We start from the raw sequence: 15,592 nt of genomic DNA on the forward strand, positions 1-15,592 counted from the left end.
TCCACTTTCCATCTAATAAATGACTTTAAGGGGACTGATGACAATAGCTCTCTTAACAGAACAAATCAGCTCAAATTCTCATATCCCTGTCATCTGCAAAGATAATGCCGCCTAATAATTTGCTCAGAAATCCATGGCTTCTGAAGTGAGTAGGACAAAGATATGATCAGACACCAAAATCAGGAAAAACTCGGGGTTCACAGAACAAAAGGAGGATGCTCTTCCTTTCTACCTCCTCTGACAACCATCACCATACTGGTTACAGCTGGGCACTGCCCTCAGCGGTAGGAAGAGAAGTCCACGAAAGCCAGGATCTGATACCTGTGTCTTTCCCTGGTGTGATACTGTGATATAATAAGAAATATGTATTTGGTTTTCATCCCCGTTCCTGACACAGAGCTCTTCAAACCTTTGTAAAAATTCCGAAGTTATAAGTTCACTAGGAGCATCTTTTGATCTAATGAAGTGACTCTGGATGGGCTCCTGGATAGCTTCTGGTTGGGGGCTGGTCACCACAAAGAAAAAGCCATGACAACAAGCGTGGTATTTTCAGGCCCACCTCCATCCCCATCTTCAGAGAGTAGAGAAGGCCTGGAAATTCACAGTAGATTGTGTCTACAAGTATATGAGAAAGCTTCCATAAAATCCCAATAGCATGGGTTTTGCAGAGCTTCCACGTTCTTGAAAACAGCCCTATACAGGAGGGTGAGAATCACAACTACATGAGAACAGAAGCTCCTGCACTCAGGCCCTGCCTTATGTATCCCCTCATTTCATATGTATCCTTTAACAAACTGGTAAACAATAGTTAGGTGTTTCCCTGAGTTCTGTGAACTACTCTCAAAAAATTAATAGAACCTCAGAAGGGGTTTCTGGGAACTTCCGACCTGTAGCCAAACAAGCGAAACAGAAGTTGTAGTTACCCTGGTCACCTACTACTTGGGATTGGAATCTGAAGCAGCACTGTGGGGTGGGGGGAACGAACCCTTAACCTGTGGAATCTGACACTCTCTCCAGATAGAAAGGGTCAGAATGAGTTAAATTGTAGTACACCCAGTTAGTGTCACAGTTAGTGTCACCCCAGTTAGTGTCCCAGAATTGTTTAATGAAGTTAGTGTCACAGAATTGTTTAATGAAGGGAAAACACCCACACATCTGGTGTTGAAACAAAGGAAAACTGGGTTGTTACTAATATACCTACATGATCTGATTTTTCCTCCTTTTCTCCCTCTGTCTTGGCCGGCAAATAACTCCCACCAGATTTCATATGAGGCTAACAAATTGCCTTAAAGGTTATATTCTCCTACCAAAGATGAGCCAGATGGAAGGAAAGTATAAGGGGAAAATGCCATGCAGGAGAGTCTCAGTAATCTCATCTGCCCTTCTCTCTTATGAATGGATTAGAGATGGATTGCCCCACTCCACAGGGCTTTTAATCAGAGTTGGGAGTAGGGCTGGAACTAGGGTGAGGAACTGGATCTAGGTAAGGCAGCTAGAGTGCAAAATTTAAGCACTCCCTCACTCTCAAGTTCCCTTGTACCCCAAGTACCTCTCTGGCATCACCTGCCTCCCAGCCCTGGGGGAGCCCTGTGGGTCACCGGCTCTCTCTAGTATTCCTGGGGACGTCTCAGTGTGTTCTTTTTCCCTCAGTTTATTCAGAATAAGGCTAGAATTTTTCAAATGGAACTTAAGTTAGAAAATTGGCAGGAAAGCTTAGAGATAGCTGACAAAGAACTTTCATTAATCACTTAACAAACAGTTCTGTGAAAAACAATCATTTCTGGGAATTGAGATGAGAACGAGAAATGAAACCAAAAGTCTTTTCTCTGTACTGGACGTGACCTGAGCAACATGAAGTTGCTGTGGTGAAATGAACTCTTTGTGAATCTGATTTTGAGCCCATGGGATTGCTTGCATCCTTCATTAACGTATACAACGTTTACTGAGACCTTGTCATATACAGAAAGTGTGCTCAACTGTGAAAAAATATGAGGTGAATCAGACACACACTCTATCCTCTATAGACTTGTAGCATAGCAATAGTCAAAACATAGACACGGATACAACACCCAGCATGAGTGTAAAAAGGAAATCCCCCAAGACATGTCAGATGGTGGCATGAATATAGCAATTCTCAGAGGTTCAAATTTAATACTTGTTGGAACACTGTAGCTGGAAAACTTCCCCTTGAGGCCTTCTGTCTAGATAGATGTGATTTTCAAACCAATTATGTGTCAGGGAGAAATTTTTAATTTGAATAACTACTCCAGGCCAAGTATTTTATCCCCTTTAACATCATGTGAGGCAGATAGTACTAGTGGCACAAATTCATTCCACTGCTCAGCTGCTCTCATTACTTGGGTCACCCTCCCCACACCCAAGACTGAAGTAAATACAGCTAGTAACTGTTGGATGCTGGACTCAAATGTGTCTCTGAATGACATTAAAAATCTTGATTAGGAAACACCAGTGCTCCTATCTAAGGGAAAGAGTAGGAAAAGGGAGGATGTGGGTAAGATTTCTGGAGGAACTGAAAAAAAAAAAAACGAGTATGAAGTTCACCTGAAAGAATATGTGTGCATCAGACTACAAAAGTTTGAAATAGAACAATAGGCCAGGGGCACTGGTCAGCAATCAATATCATAATGAATTATATTCACAAAAATATAATGAAACAAAGTGCTTTACATGGGTTTAAGTTTTAGGGACAACTGTCAGAAATAACATTACTGGAAAGCTCTAATATAAAAGATGAAGACCAATAAAATTCTCTCTTTCTCAAGATAAACACAGAATGTGTTTTTGTACATTTTTTAGATTTTTTTCCCACAAAACACCTTTAAGTACTTTGGATTTGAATCCTCCAAATTTGGTAATAAAATGTTCGAAGATTTGTTAATTTTCAAAGTAATCATTTTGGGAACTCAGAGCTTCAAGACTTGAAACTGATTCTTGCATGAAAAGTCTTTTATAGGAAATAGAAACTAACAAGTTTCGTTGGCACTGGGAACATGCTTCTCTGTTTGTTCTTGGGTGATGAGAATTAGAATAGGAAAGCAGTTCAAACCACTTTCCCCGTGGAGGAAGACACTGCTCTTGAAAATGTGCCCATGTCTCTTCTCCCAATTCTCTCCCAGTCCTGTTTCTATGTTCATTATCTTGGGCTCACCCCACCCACGCCTTTGGTACACACACACACACACACACACACACACATACACGTGCACGTGCACGTACACACACTCACATGTACATGCACAAACATCAGTCTTCTAATTGCAGTAATTACAAAACCCACGGATTGCAATAAAAATAAACAAACAGGTTTCACTTGAATCGGCTGAATTTTTTAAAGAAAAAAAGAACCAACAAAAACAAAAGTGAAACCAATTTTTCCCTTCCAGCTTAGAGGATAAAATCAGACCCCTCCGTCACCAAAGGAGCCAAAGTCTGGGCTGGAGATGTGAGTCATCACCCACCAGACTCAGGGAAGGAACTTACTCTACAAGCAGGTCTCTCTGGAGCAACCTGAAGACAGGAGCTTGGCCTTGATAGATCGGCTGGTAAAAGAACGCGCATGGTCAGGCAAGTTAAGAAAGTTTTTATTGTTAACACAGAAAAGTATATCGGACTGGACAAAGACAGCTGCAGCCCGGGCTGCATATCTAAAGGAGACTTGCAGCCCCGAGGGAGGGGGTTAGGAGGGTTTTATAGAAGCTCTGCTGACAGGGTAGCATTGTTTGAACAGAAAACGCTGACTGCCTGCAAGCCAGTAGCTGTTTTGTGGCGTTTTCTGATATCGCAAGTTTGGCTCTGTCTGCAGGTGCAGGCCAACAGACATTTTGTTTTCTTGCAGACATGGTTCTGTCTGTAAGTCAAGGTCTCTGAGACCTAACATTCAGAGACCTAATATTAAGTCAAGGTCTCTAACATTCAGAGACCTACCAGTCTTCAAGGAGACAAGTAGGTGAAGAAGGAGAAAAATGGGGTAGACAGATACAAAGACAGACTCAAACACGAAAGTGGGGTCAGAAATTGATGGAAACAGTCATAGGGAACAGACAGATTAAGACATGCTAAGAACACAAACATGAATCTGGCCTTGTCACTATTCCAAAACACAGCTCCAAATGTGGGGGGAAAGGAGGTACTTTAGCTCAACAGACAAGTAAAGAACTTGGCAATTTGTGTTATCAAATACAAATAAATCTAGACAGGTAAATAGAGACTTTATTTGAAAGGATTATTGAAACAAGGGGAAAGAGACTGTAGAAATAAGGAAAACAATACAACCACAGAGCTGCAAGCAACAGACAGGCCAGGCAGAAAGGAATTTTCTTTTATGTGGATTGATCAACAAGGTTCTACTAGAAAGAATAAGGTATGGAGAGAGTGGGATAATCGAAATGTGTTTCCATGAGATTGGCTGATTCTCAGGCAGGATCTTTAAGGAGGGGTTGTTTCCTGGGTCAGAAGGAAGGCCGGTCAAAGTTCAGGGGCCTGGAGAAAGGAAAGAAGCTTAATGAAGGTTTAGTCACAAGTGTTTGTTTCAAGTGATCAGTGGAGACAAACGGCTCAGTTCATCTTTTCTGAGGCAAAAAAAAATGGGAATTTGAAGGGTTTTTATCTGGCCTCGTTGTAAGTGAAAAAAGGAGACAGCAGTGAGTCTTATCTATCCAAGTCATATGGGGAACGGTGGTTCTTTGCAGAAAGCCTTATCTTAGAGCAAAAAGGATGGATATATTTCTTTAATTGTTTTCCAGAAATAAAAGGCTCAGGAAAAGATTAACATTGTTATTATGATTCATGTACGTAACAGGTGTTATTGTGAGCACAGAGAAGAGAGGTATTTACTCAATCTGGAAGACAAATGGATGGCTTCAAAGTAAGGAGAAACTTGACCTGGGTCAGGAATATAAGGCCGTAGGTAGAGAAGATGGAAAAGGACTGATGGATATAATAATATAGGAGAGGAAAAACGTCCTTCTTTCCCTTCTCAGTTTGTTGACTGGTGTAATAATTAAATCAATGTAAGACAGATTAACCGGAGAAAACCAAGTGTAATCACATACCTATGGGAGCCCCACAAAGACATGAAGACTCAAGGGCCGTCTGGCAATTGAGGCTTGTATGCCATCCTGAGCTAAGGAGAAGGGGGTGGGGGTCTGGAGCTCCAAAGGGGAGGAAGACGATTCAGAGGAAGATGAAAAGAGCAAATGTTCGGTAAACAAATGTTTGCCCTGCCATGCAGATAATATCTTTCTGATATAAAAAGTTGTCTCTGGTTATAGCTCTCTTCTCTCTTCCTAATACTGGCCCCGATCAATGCTTTTAGGCAGTCAAGAGAGAGGTTAAAAGTTTTTCCTAAGTCTGCTTGGTCCTAATTACCTTCAGTGCAAAGCAATCCACGTGCTAAAGTGGAACACGTTGCGGTGGTGTATTCTGCTCCTCCTCAATATACAGGATTTAGAAAACTATGAGGTTGAGGAAAGATGGCAGAGTGTAGTTTCTAAGTGCAGAAAGTGAACTAGAAGGTAGGCAAAGGAAAAAGCAGTTATGAAAGGAATTAGGTTGACTGTTGCCAAGTTAGGAGGGGTCTTGAATGCCAGGGCCAAGTAATTTGATCATTTCATAAACTAGTGAAGAGTGTCATGCAGGGTGTCATGCAGGGTCTCTGGTCCCGCTCCCCACATAAGAACGAAGGATATGGTGAGGCCAAAAAAGAACATCCACAGAGCCACAGATAGGGGAGTCATACCACTATACTCCACGCCTCACTGCAATGCACGCTTGCTAGCCCCCATTTGCTGCTAGTGTAGCCACGGCAGTTATATTAGTGCCCAATGGCTCACTGGTTACAGCTGACGGCCAACTAGCTACAGCTGATGACCATCCAATAACAGTTGATGGCTATTTACTACCTGAGCCAGCACCTTTCCACGTGAGGCCGAGAGCCTGGAAACTGCACTCCTGGCTCTGTCCCCACACTCCACCCCTACAGGGTCTCGCCTCACAATCTATGCGACCAGCATCTTCCGCAAGGGGCTTTGTGCGAGTAGCCTGGAGGTGAATGCAATATCCTGGACGCAGCCAGGCTCTCTGGGCACAGCCAGGGTTTCTCAGGGCACCACCATTCCTTCTGGGCACAGCCAGATTTCCTGGGCTTCTTAGGATACCACCAGTCTCCCCGGGCATAGCCAGGGCATCTCAGGGCACTGCCAGTCTCTCTGGGCTCAGCCAGACTTCCTGGACTCAGCCAGGGTTCTCAGGGCACTGCCACTCTCTGGGCATCTCAGGGTACCGTGCTGGAACAACAGCGGCTCACAGTCAAGGTGCTTATATATTCTCGATGAGGGCTGGTCAAGACACAGGAAGCAAACATCCACCAGTTCCACTACATGGTGGTATGTTCCCAAGCAAACAGTCAAGCGGTCCATCAAATCAGGGATGGATGGCAATTCCCCATAGTCCACAGTCATTTGCGAGGGCTGTGAGCCTCACAATCAGTGCCCCTTCCGCAGGGTGATGGCTCCAAGTCCTCCCCAACCTGGAGGTGAGGGACTCAGCAAGCACTTCCCAGCCCACAGGGCCACAACGACCTTCGCTTTCTCCAGCCTATGCTCGTTGGGGAACCGTCCATGTCTTCCTACCCCTCCATGGGGGTCCAGCTCTCCGGCAGCCGTTCCTCCTGGTCTTCCTGAGACTGAGTGTTCATATACACAAACTGCTCCACCGCCCTTCGGAGAGTTTTGGCCGGCACCGTACCCTGCTCGCTGCACCATGTGCCATGCAGGATGTCATGCGGGGTCTCTGGTCCCGCTCCTCACATAAGAACGCAGGATATGGTGAGGCCAAAAAGGAACACCCACGGAGACATGGATAGGGGAGTCATACCACTATACTCCGCACCTCTCTGCAATCCGCCCTTGCTAGCACAGCCACCATCTTCTTGCTAGCCCCCATTTTCTGCTAGGGTAGCCACGGCAGTTATATTAGTGGCCATAACTGCTCACTGGTTATAGCTGACGGCCAACTAGCCACAGCTGATGGCCATCCAATCACAGTTGATGGCCATTTACTACCTGAGCCAGTACCTTTCCCTGTGAGGCTGAGAGCCTAGAAACTACACTCGTGGCTCTGTCCCCACAAAGAGTTTTCAAATTTTTGTAAACAAATGATTGAAATATAACTTTCAGGATGCCATGTAGAAAATGGACCAAATAGGAAGTTAGATAACAGATTCAAGGACTTTTCATAGAGATCAGTCAAATAAATACACCTACTAATGCCCAATATTTAATAAGTATCCAACAGTGACCACAGTTTACGGAAAGAAATAGGAAAGAAATGGGCTTCAAGACATAAAAGGTACCCACATCACCATTTCCCCCATCAGAATTGGATGGATACCCCAAAATGGCTAGAGCCAGGAAGTTAGGATGAGTTTCTAATTGGACAAGCTGTTCTACATAATTCATCCAACAAGTCCAATGGGCAGCTCCAAATACAAAAGGAATAATAAGATCTAGGATACCAAGGCAGAGATTAAGAGGCAAGCTAAAATTTGTTTAAACCTTTTTTTATTGGGATATAATTGACATATATCCTTAGTTTCTATTGTACAACATATGATTTGATATATGTATATATTACAAAATGATCACCGCATTAAATCTAGGTAACATCCATCACCACAAATAGTTACATATTTCCTTGTGACGAGAACTTTTAAGATTAACTCTCTTAGCACCTTTCAAATATACAATACAGTATTATCAACTATAGTCGACATGCTGTACATTGTATCTTCAGGACTCATTCATTTTATTACTGTAAGTTAGTACCTTTTGACCTCCTTCACCCATTTTGCCTCCCACCTCTGGCAACCACCAATCTGTTCTCTGGGGGTTCCATTGTTGCTTTTGTTTGTTTGTGTGATTTTGGTTTCCACGTACTAGTGAGGTCATACCTTTCCTTTGCTGACTGACTTACCAACTTAGCATAATGCCTTTAAGGTCCATCCATATTGTAGCAAATGGCAAGATTCCCTTCTTTTTAATGGCTCAATAATATTCCACTTTATATATAAAATTTTCTTTATCCATTTATCCATCCATGGATACTTAGGTTACTTTATCTTTGACTATTATAAATAGTACTTCAATAAACATGAGTGTGTAGATCTTTTCTGGTTAGTGTTTTCTTTTCCTTCCAGAAATAGAATTCCAGAAATAGAATTTATGAATCATTAAATTTGATAGTTACTGGAAAAGGTTGGACACGGCAAGAAGTGTCTACAGCAGCTCATTATCGGCACCAGAGTCACAACCCCTCAAACACATATTCTCTAACGACATGATCAAAAGTAGTCGCAAGTTACTCTCCATCCCATTATCTGCTTAGTTCTATCTTAGCACTTAACAGTATGAAATTATTGTGCTTATTCAATTCTTTACAAGTTTATGGGCTGCTTCCTTTGACTAGAATGCAAACTCTCAAAGGGCAGGGATCTAACCTCTCTTATTCATCAATCACCCCACAGCTCCTAGAGCACTTCCCAGCATGCTGAAAGTCCTCAATACATATGTGTGGAATAAATGCTGGAATTTTAAACATGTCTTTGCTAAGCGTCACATCCATAATACTTATATGATGTAGTTTGTTTAAGGGCACATTATCATGATGGGTACAAGAGAGGGGAGATAGTCCACAAAGAGAAGGTCCATAGAATGATCAGGATGACAATATTGGAGGGGCCTTCTGGACTGGGTAACTGGACTGTGAGTACAGGGCTTATAGAGAATTTTTCTTTAAAAGATAGGGGCAGAAATGAGACTAATAAGTGGATGAGATGCGTTCATTGGTTCACTTTATCACCAAACATTTATTGAGTCAGAAGTGCTAAATTGCAAATACTTTGTGAGAAATGTGGCAATAAAGGGAATATAAAGGAGATAAAAGCTTATGGAGGAGGCAGGATCCAATCTTTCTTTAAATGGAATGGGAAGGCTTGAGTATGTTTTCTTGTCCAGAGCTAAGCAACCATGAAAGTGAGGTACTCAAGATATTTTAGACTTGAGATAATAGAAAACAAGACCCAAGAGGAGTTGAGTAGGAGCATGAGTTAGAGGACAGTTAGTATTGCAAAGGACTTAGGGACACTTCTTCCTTAAAGACTGCAGGGAAAAACACAAGGATGAAATTACAGTCTTAATTTGAAGCTAAAAATAATTAAAGGTCTGACCACATGGCTTCTGCATTCTCCAGAATTAGAAAGTGAAGTCACCAAAGAGGAGGCTCAACTAATGCTGTTGGATGTAATCTTTCCTGCAATCCTAGCCCTCTCTCTGTGCTTCAGGATTGTGGGTTCAAGGGACCATCTCACACTTTTCTTACTTATTTCTCTAACCTCATTGTCTAGCAAAGTGCCTGGCATTTAGGAGGAGATAAGTGTATGTAAATTAGATGTAAAACTATGAAGATGTGATGTCTGACTGTGGACAGTGAAGAAGAGAGAAGAGTCAAAGATGACATTGTTTGGGGCCTGAGACCCTGGGAAGATGGGACTAGAATGAGTGTGTTGAGAAACCAAAAGAGGAAAAAGTTTGGAAAGAAGGTGGGGGGTGCAACTTGGGATGCACTTATTTATATCCCACTTCACGGGACCCTGCTGGTGAGAAGCACATCTATGTGCCAGGCTGGCCCTGGAAGTGTTTCATTCCCTTCAGCCTCTAGGGATTCAGCTTTCTTCTTCACTCTCCTCAATTATTCACAAACATCCTCTATGCACTTGGCTGATCCTGGTCTGGGGTCCAGTTCAGTTCCTTTCTGTCCTCAAAACAATGCCTCTTGCTTCATCTGTAGCTAGGGGATTTACTACTAATCACTAGCTATAAAAGGCCAGAAATATAAAAACCAAGGGAAGGGAAAAATTATCCTCTTGCTATTTGGCTTCAGAATACTTTTGGGTAACATCCCAGACACCTCAGTAGTTTGGAAGCAAATTAGAATATGGGGTAAACTCGTCCTAGGAATGTCATGTCTAAGTGTGAGCACATACTCCCATGTAAATGGGCCTATGTCTCCCGCTGAAATGTACCATAGGAGATGATTTCATGTGACTTCCTCTATCCTGGCTTAAAGTTTGTTTTTATTATTTTATGTCAACTGTATTGAGAAATAATTTATTCACAATCAAATGCACACACTTAAGGTACACATTTTGATGAACTTTGCCAAGTTGAAAGCACTGAAACCTTGAAAACGTTCCCACAATCAAGATACAAAACATTTTCATCATCCCCCAAAAATGCCTAGTGCCCCTTTGCAGTCTATGCCTCACTCTGACCCAGCCCCAGGCAACCACTGATATGCTTTTTGTTACTATAAGTTAGTTTGCATTTCCTATAAATGCAATAATCAGTTATGTATTATTTTGTTGATGGCTTCTTTCACTCATCATAATAATTTTTAAATTCAACTGTTTTGTTGCCTATATGAGTAGTTATCCATTTCTATTGTTGAGCAGCATTTCATTGCATACCATATTTTATTTATTTGTTAACCTATTGATGGACATTTAGGGGAGTTTCCAATTCGGGGCTATTATGAAAAAAGCTGCTATGAATATCTATACACAAACGTGTGTGGACGTATATTTTTATTTCTCCTGTTTAGATACCTAGAAGTGAAATGTATGAGTTGTATGGCAGGTTTAATTTTAACTTTTTAAGAAATTGCCAAACAGTTTTGTAAAGTGGTTACCAACAACAGTGTGTGAGAGTTCTAGTTGCTCTCCATTCTCCCTGAAGCTTCATATTGTCAGTCTTTTCAATGTAAGCCATCCTAATGAGTGTGTAATGTTATCTCATTGCAACTTTAGTTTGCATTTTCCTGATGACAAATTATGTTGACCATCTTTTCATATACCTTTTGACCCTAACATACCTTCTTTGTGAATTGTCTGTTCAGATTTTTTGCCCATTTTTTAGTGCATACTCATATACTGTTGAGCTACAAGAGTGTTCATATGATTAGGATACCAGTCCTTTATTGCATATATGCATTGAAAATATTTTCTTCCATTCATTTGTTTGGCTGTTAATTTTCTTAATGATATTTTTCAAAGAGCAAAAAGTTTTTATTTTGATTAAGTCTAATTGATCAAGTTTTTCTTTTATGGTTCATGATTTTAGTATCCTAAGAAAGTTTTGCCTATTGCAAGGCCATGGACATTTTTGACTATGTTTTCTTCTAAAATTTTAATAGTTAACTTTTACATTTTAGCGTTTGGTCTATTTTGAATTACTTTGTGTCTGGTATGATGTAGGGTCAATGTTTATTTACGTCCCGGTCCATACCTAATAGTGCCAACACCATTTGTTGAAAGACTTTCCTTTCCCACTTGAAAATCATTTTACCATATACGTTTGAGTCTATTTCTGGACTCTCTATTTGTTCCATTTCCATTTATCTATATCTGTCCTTTCACTAATACCATACTGTTTTATTTATTGTAACTTGATATTAAGTCTTGAAATCAGACAATGTAATGACCTTTTTCTCTTTTTTTTACGTGCATACCCAAACCACATATACAGATCCAATTTCCTTAGAGAAAACAAAAGAGTCAAAAAGTAAAGTTCCTAACTATCTCCAAAAGAAGTCTTGTTGAGTTATGAATTCCTCAGAGTTTCCTGGCAATCTCAGCAAGGTGGAATTAACAATTTGTATGTTTAAGAAGATATAGATCAATGCAGGTTAGAAAAATGAGCTATTATCTAAGCTTTTAGAACATCAACCTTAGGAACTATATCCGTTCTCCAGGCAAATTTCTACTGAATACAGCAGAGAAAACTATTCTCTTCTGTCTTCCTCTTTACTCACAAAAACCCAGAAGCTCAGGATTGTGTAATCATTAGAAGGGAAACTTTGAGCTGGGGGATGTCAGAGAAAATCTCGGAACAAATTTTTATCTCATGCAATGTACAGGCCATTGAGTGTCCATGCTATTTTATCTGTTTCTTAAACCATGGGAAATTAAAGAAAGAACTATGTTCTCCTTTTTAGAGGGGATAAGTCAGTTAATAATAAGCCTGTGCCAACGTGCCAGTCTCTGAAAAATTACCACTTCCCAGTGGCCTGAACCTTATTCCAACGGCCTTCAAGTTTTTCTCTGTTCCTGGCAAACTGTACCTTTAAATCTCTCTCAGACTGACCATGCCCAGGCTTCTCAGACAGCACAAGGAATAGGACACAAGTTCTCAGAGGATTCTCCATATGAGGTCTGAGATTGCCTGCTGTCTGTTTTGTGATTAAAAGAGATTTGAACCTCAAAACCAGGAAACACGTGCCTGCAACATTACTTATAGGTAGAAAGGATGCAGATTATCCTGACTTTCATGGAAACAACACTTCTTTGGTCCTTTCTCCTGGTCTTTTTGATCCTTCCTCCATTTGCCAATGACTTCACAAGCCATAGAGATCATCCCATCACAGTAGAGCCTAGTAGGATTGACAGCTCAATGAAATGCTACCAATTAAATGACCATGTAAGCATGCCCAGAAGGAGAACACTGCATGTGACCCAGAACAATCTCTCATACCTGTATCTACTTCTTATCCTCTTTACTTACCAAAAGTTTACACTGGTCATTATTCAGACTACTAATAGTATAGTTAAATTTTGCCAGTTGTTTAACTTTCTTTATGTGGAATCATACTGCATGCATTGTTTTGTATTTGGCTTCTTTCTGACAACTTAATATTGTGAGATTCTCCCATACTGATGTACCTTGCTTCCCTGAAAATAAGACCTAGCTGGACAATCAGCTCTAATGCATCTTTTGGAGCAAAAATTAATATAAGGCCTGGTATTATATTATATCTGCTATTTTATATTATATAATATCATATTATATTACATTATACTATATCATATTATATTATACTGGTTATTATATTATATTATATTATATTATATTATATTATATTATATTATAGACTGTGTCTTATATTATGGTAAAATAAGACCAGGTTTTATATTAATTTTTGCTCCAAAAGACACATTAGAGCTGATTGTTTGGCTAGGTCTTATTTTCAGGGAAACACAGTATGTAGCTGTGACACTTGTTTTCATTATGTGTAACATTCCATTGTATGAATATGGCACAATTTACTTACCGATTTGTCTATGAATGGACATCTGAGTTGTCTCCAGTTTGTGACCTTTAGGAGTAGGGCTGTTATAAATATTCCAGTGCATATGTCCTGGTGCATAGGTACACACTGTTCTGTTGACATATATGTAAAAATAAAAATCTTGGTTTATTACCGTCATTTTATTTTTTATTTTATGTGATTTCTACGATTTATTGTTTTGCTTGCATTTTTTCTTTCCTACCTTTTGTGATATGGATTGAGATTTCTTAATTTCATTTTATTATTATATTAATTAATATGCAATCACCCTTTTATGGCTTAATTAACCTCCATTTTTATCCTATACATTAAAAAATAATTTTCTATCAACTTTGCACATACTCCCTATAAACACACACACGCGCACACACATGCACACTCCTCACACATACCACAATTTCCTATATTAAAGCAGCTGAAATTTTAATTACAGATTGGTCTTAATTTATTCTTTATACAACAATTATTTACACTAGTATTTTTACTTACTTCTTTACTAATTTGGTTGACATATAATGTAAGGTTTCAAATCATAGTCCTTCAGAATTTTAAGAGTGCTGTAATATCATATAGTGTTCCATGCTGCTGCTGAGAACTCTGATATCAGTCTGCTTTTAGCTTATCTGTAAATAATATAATTTGGTCATTTGCCTTTGTCTGTTTTTTTTTGTTTTGTTTTGTTTTGTTTAATTGAAGTATAAATGACATGTTTATTCATTTGTTTAATCTTTAACTTCTTTACTCTTTATTCTAAGAGTATAGGAATATTGCCAGAATATATCTAAATAGAGTTGTTATTATTATTATTATTATTATTATTATTATTATTATTATTATTTCAATTCAACATTTTATGTATATTTTCATTACAAAGAATCAGGTCATACTGCAGCTCTGGGAAATGTTCTATTGTTTCTCTCTTAATTTTCCTTTAATATTCTTTCTAATCTATCCTTCTGGAAACCATATTAGAGTCAGTCAGATGTCGACAACACTTCTGGATCGAGCCTACATGTCTACTTTAAGAGCTGCATATTTCTTTATAGACTTTTTGCTTTCTTTATTCTTTGAAGATAAACTCTGAAAAATCCTTCAGTTGAACATTCTAGCATAGTAGTAGAACTATCAGATGTATTCATTCAAATATTCAGCTAGAAAGAATACTCCAATTGGAAATTAGGAAGTTAAATGTCTCAAATGAGTTATTTTCATATCCAGGTCATCCAGAATGGCAAATTTATTTTTTAAATTAAAATTTTTGGGGTGAAATTGGTTAATCACATTATATAAATTTTAGGTGTACAACTTTATAATATGACATCTGTGTACTCTATTCTGTGCTCACCACCCAAACCCTAGTTTCCTTCCATCACCAAGCATTTGACCCTCTTTACCCGTTTCATCTTCCTCCATCCATTTTCTTCTCTGATAACCACCATTCTAATTTCTCTACCTATGAGTTTATGTTTTAGTTTATTTGTTTTGTTTCTTCATTTGTTGCTTTTTGTTTTATATCCCACAGAGTGAAATCATACGGTTCTTGAGCTATTCCATATGTCTTATTTCACTTAGCATAATACTCTCAAGACCCATCTATATTACTATAAATGGCAATATTAATCTTTTTATGTCTCAGTAGTATTCCACTGTGTATATGTACCATATCATCTTCATACAGTCATCTGTCAAAAGACACCTATATTTCCTCAATGTCTTGGCTATTGTGAATAATGTTGCAATGAACATAAGGGTACATATATCTTTACGAATAATTGTTCTAAAATTTTTCAGGTAGATATCCAGAAGAGGGATTGCTAGGTCATATGGTAATTTTCCACAGTGGCTGCATAAATTTACATTCCCACCAACAGTGTGCAAGTGTTCCCTTTTCTCCATATCCTCTCCAACACTTGTTATTTCTTATATTATTGATAAATGCCATTCTAACAAATATGAGGTAGTATCTCATTGTGGTTTTGATTTGCATATCACTTATAACTAGTGATGTTGAGAATGGTTTAATATATCTGTTGGCCATCTTTATGTCCTTCTTGAAAAGGTAGCTATTCTGGTACTCTGCCCATTCTTTAATCGGATTGTTTGGATTTATTTTGTCTTTGAGTTGTATGAGTTCTTTATATATTTTGCATATTAGCCACTTATGGAAGGTACCATTTGCAAATATCTTCTCCCATTTGGTTGCTTGCCTTTTTGTTTTGTTGATGGTTTCTTTTGCTGTGCAGAAGCTTCTTTAGTTTGATGTAGTCCCATTTATTTATTATTTTTTCTTTTCCTTCCCTCGCCTTTGAGGTCAACAAAAAAATCCCTCTAAGACCAAGGTCCATAATTTAGTGCCTATGTTTTCTTTTATGTATTTTATTGTTTGGGGTTT

The 15,592-nt window shown here is 39.1% G+C and overlaps 1 protein-coding gene across 1 annotated transcript in view; it reads left to right on the forward strand.

The window, feature by feature from the left end:
• Nucleotides 1-3,442: 3,442 nt before the first annotated feature.
• Nucleotides 3,443-15,592, forward strand: part of LOC117031175 (interferon-induced very large GTPase 1-like) — a 33,517-nt gene continuing 21,367 nt past the window's right edge. Inside the window, exon 1 of the mRNA XM_033121563.1 lies at nt 3,443-3,585. The gene's annotated coding sequence lies outside the window, so the exon portion shown is untranslated. The remainder of the gene's footprint in view (nt 3,586-15,592) is intronic.

The sequence above is a fragment of the Rhinolophus ferrumequinum genome, chromosome 11, assembly GCF_004115265.2.
Source record: "Rhinolophus ferrumequinum isolate MPI-CBG mRhiFer1 chromosome 11, mRhiFer1_v1.p, whole genome shotgun sequence".
NCBI lineage: Eukaryota > Metazoa > Chordata > Mammalia > Chiroptera > Rhinolophidae > Rhinolophus > Rhinolophus ferrumequinum.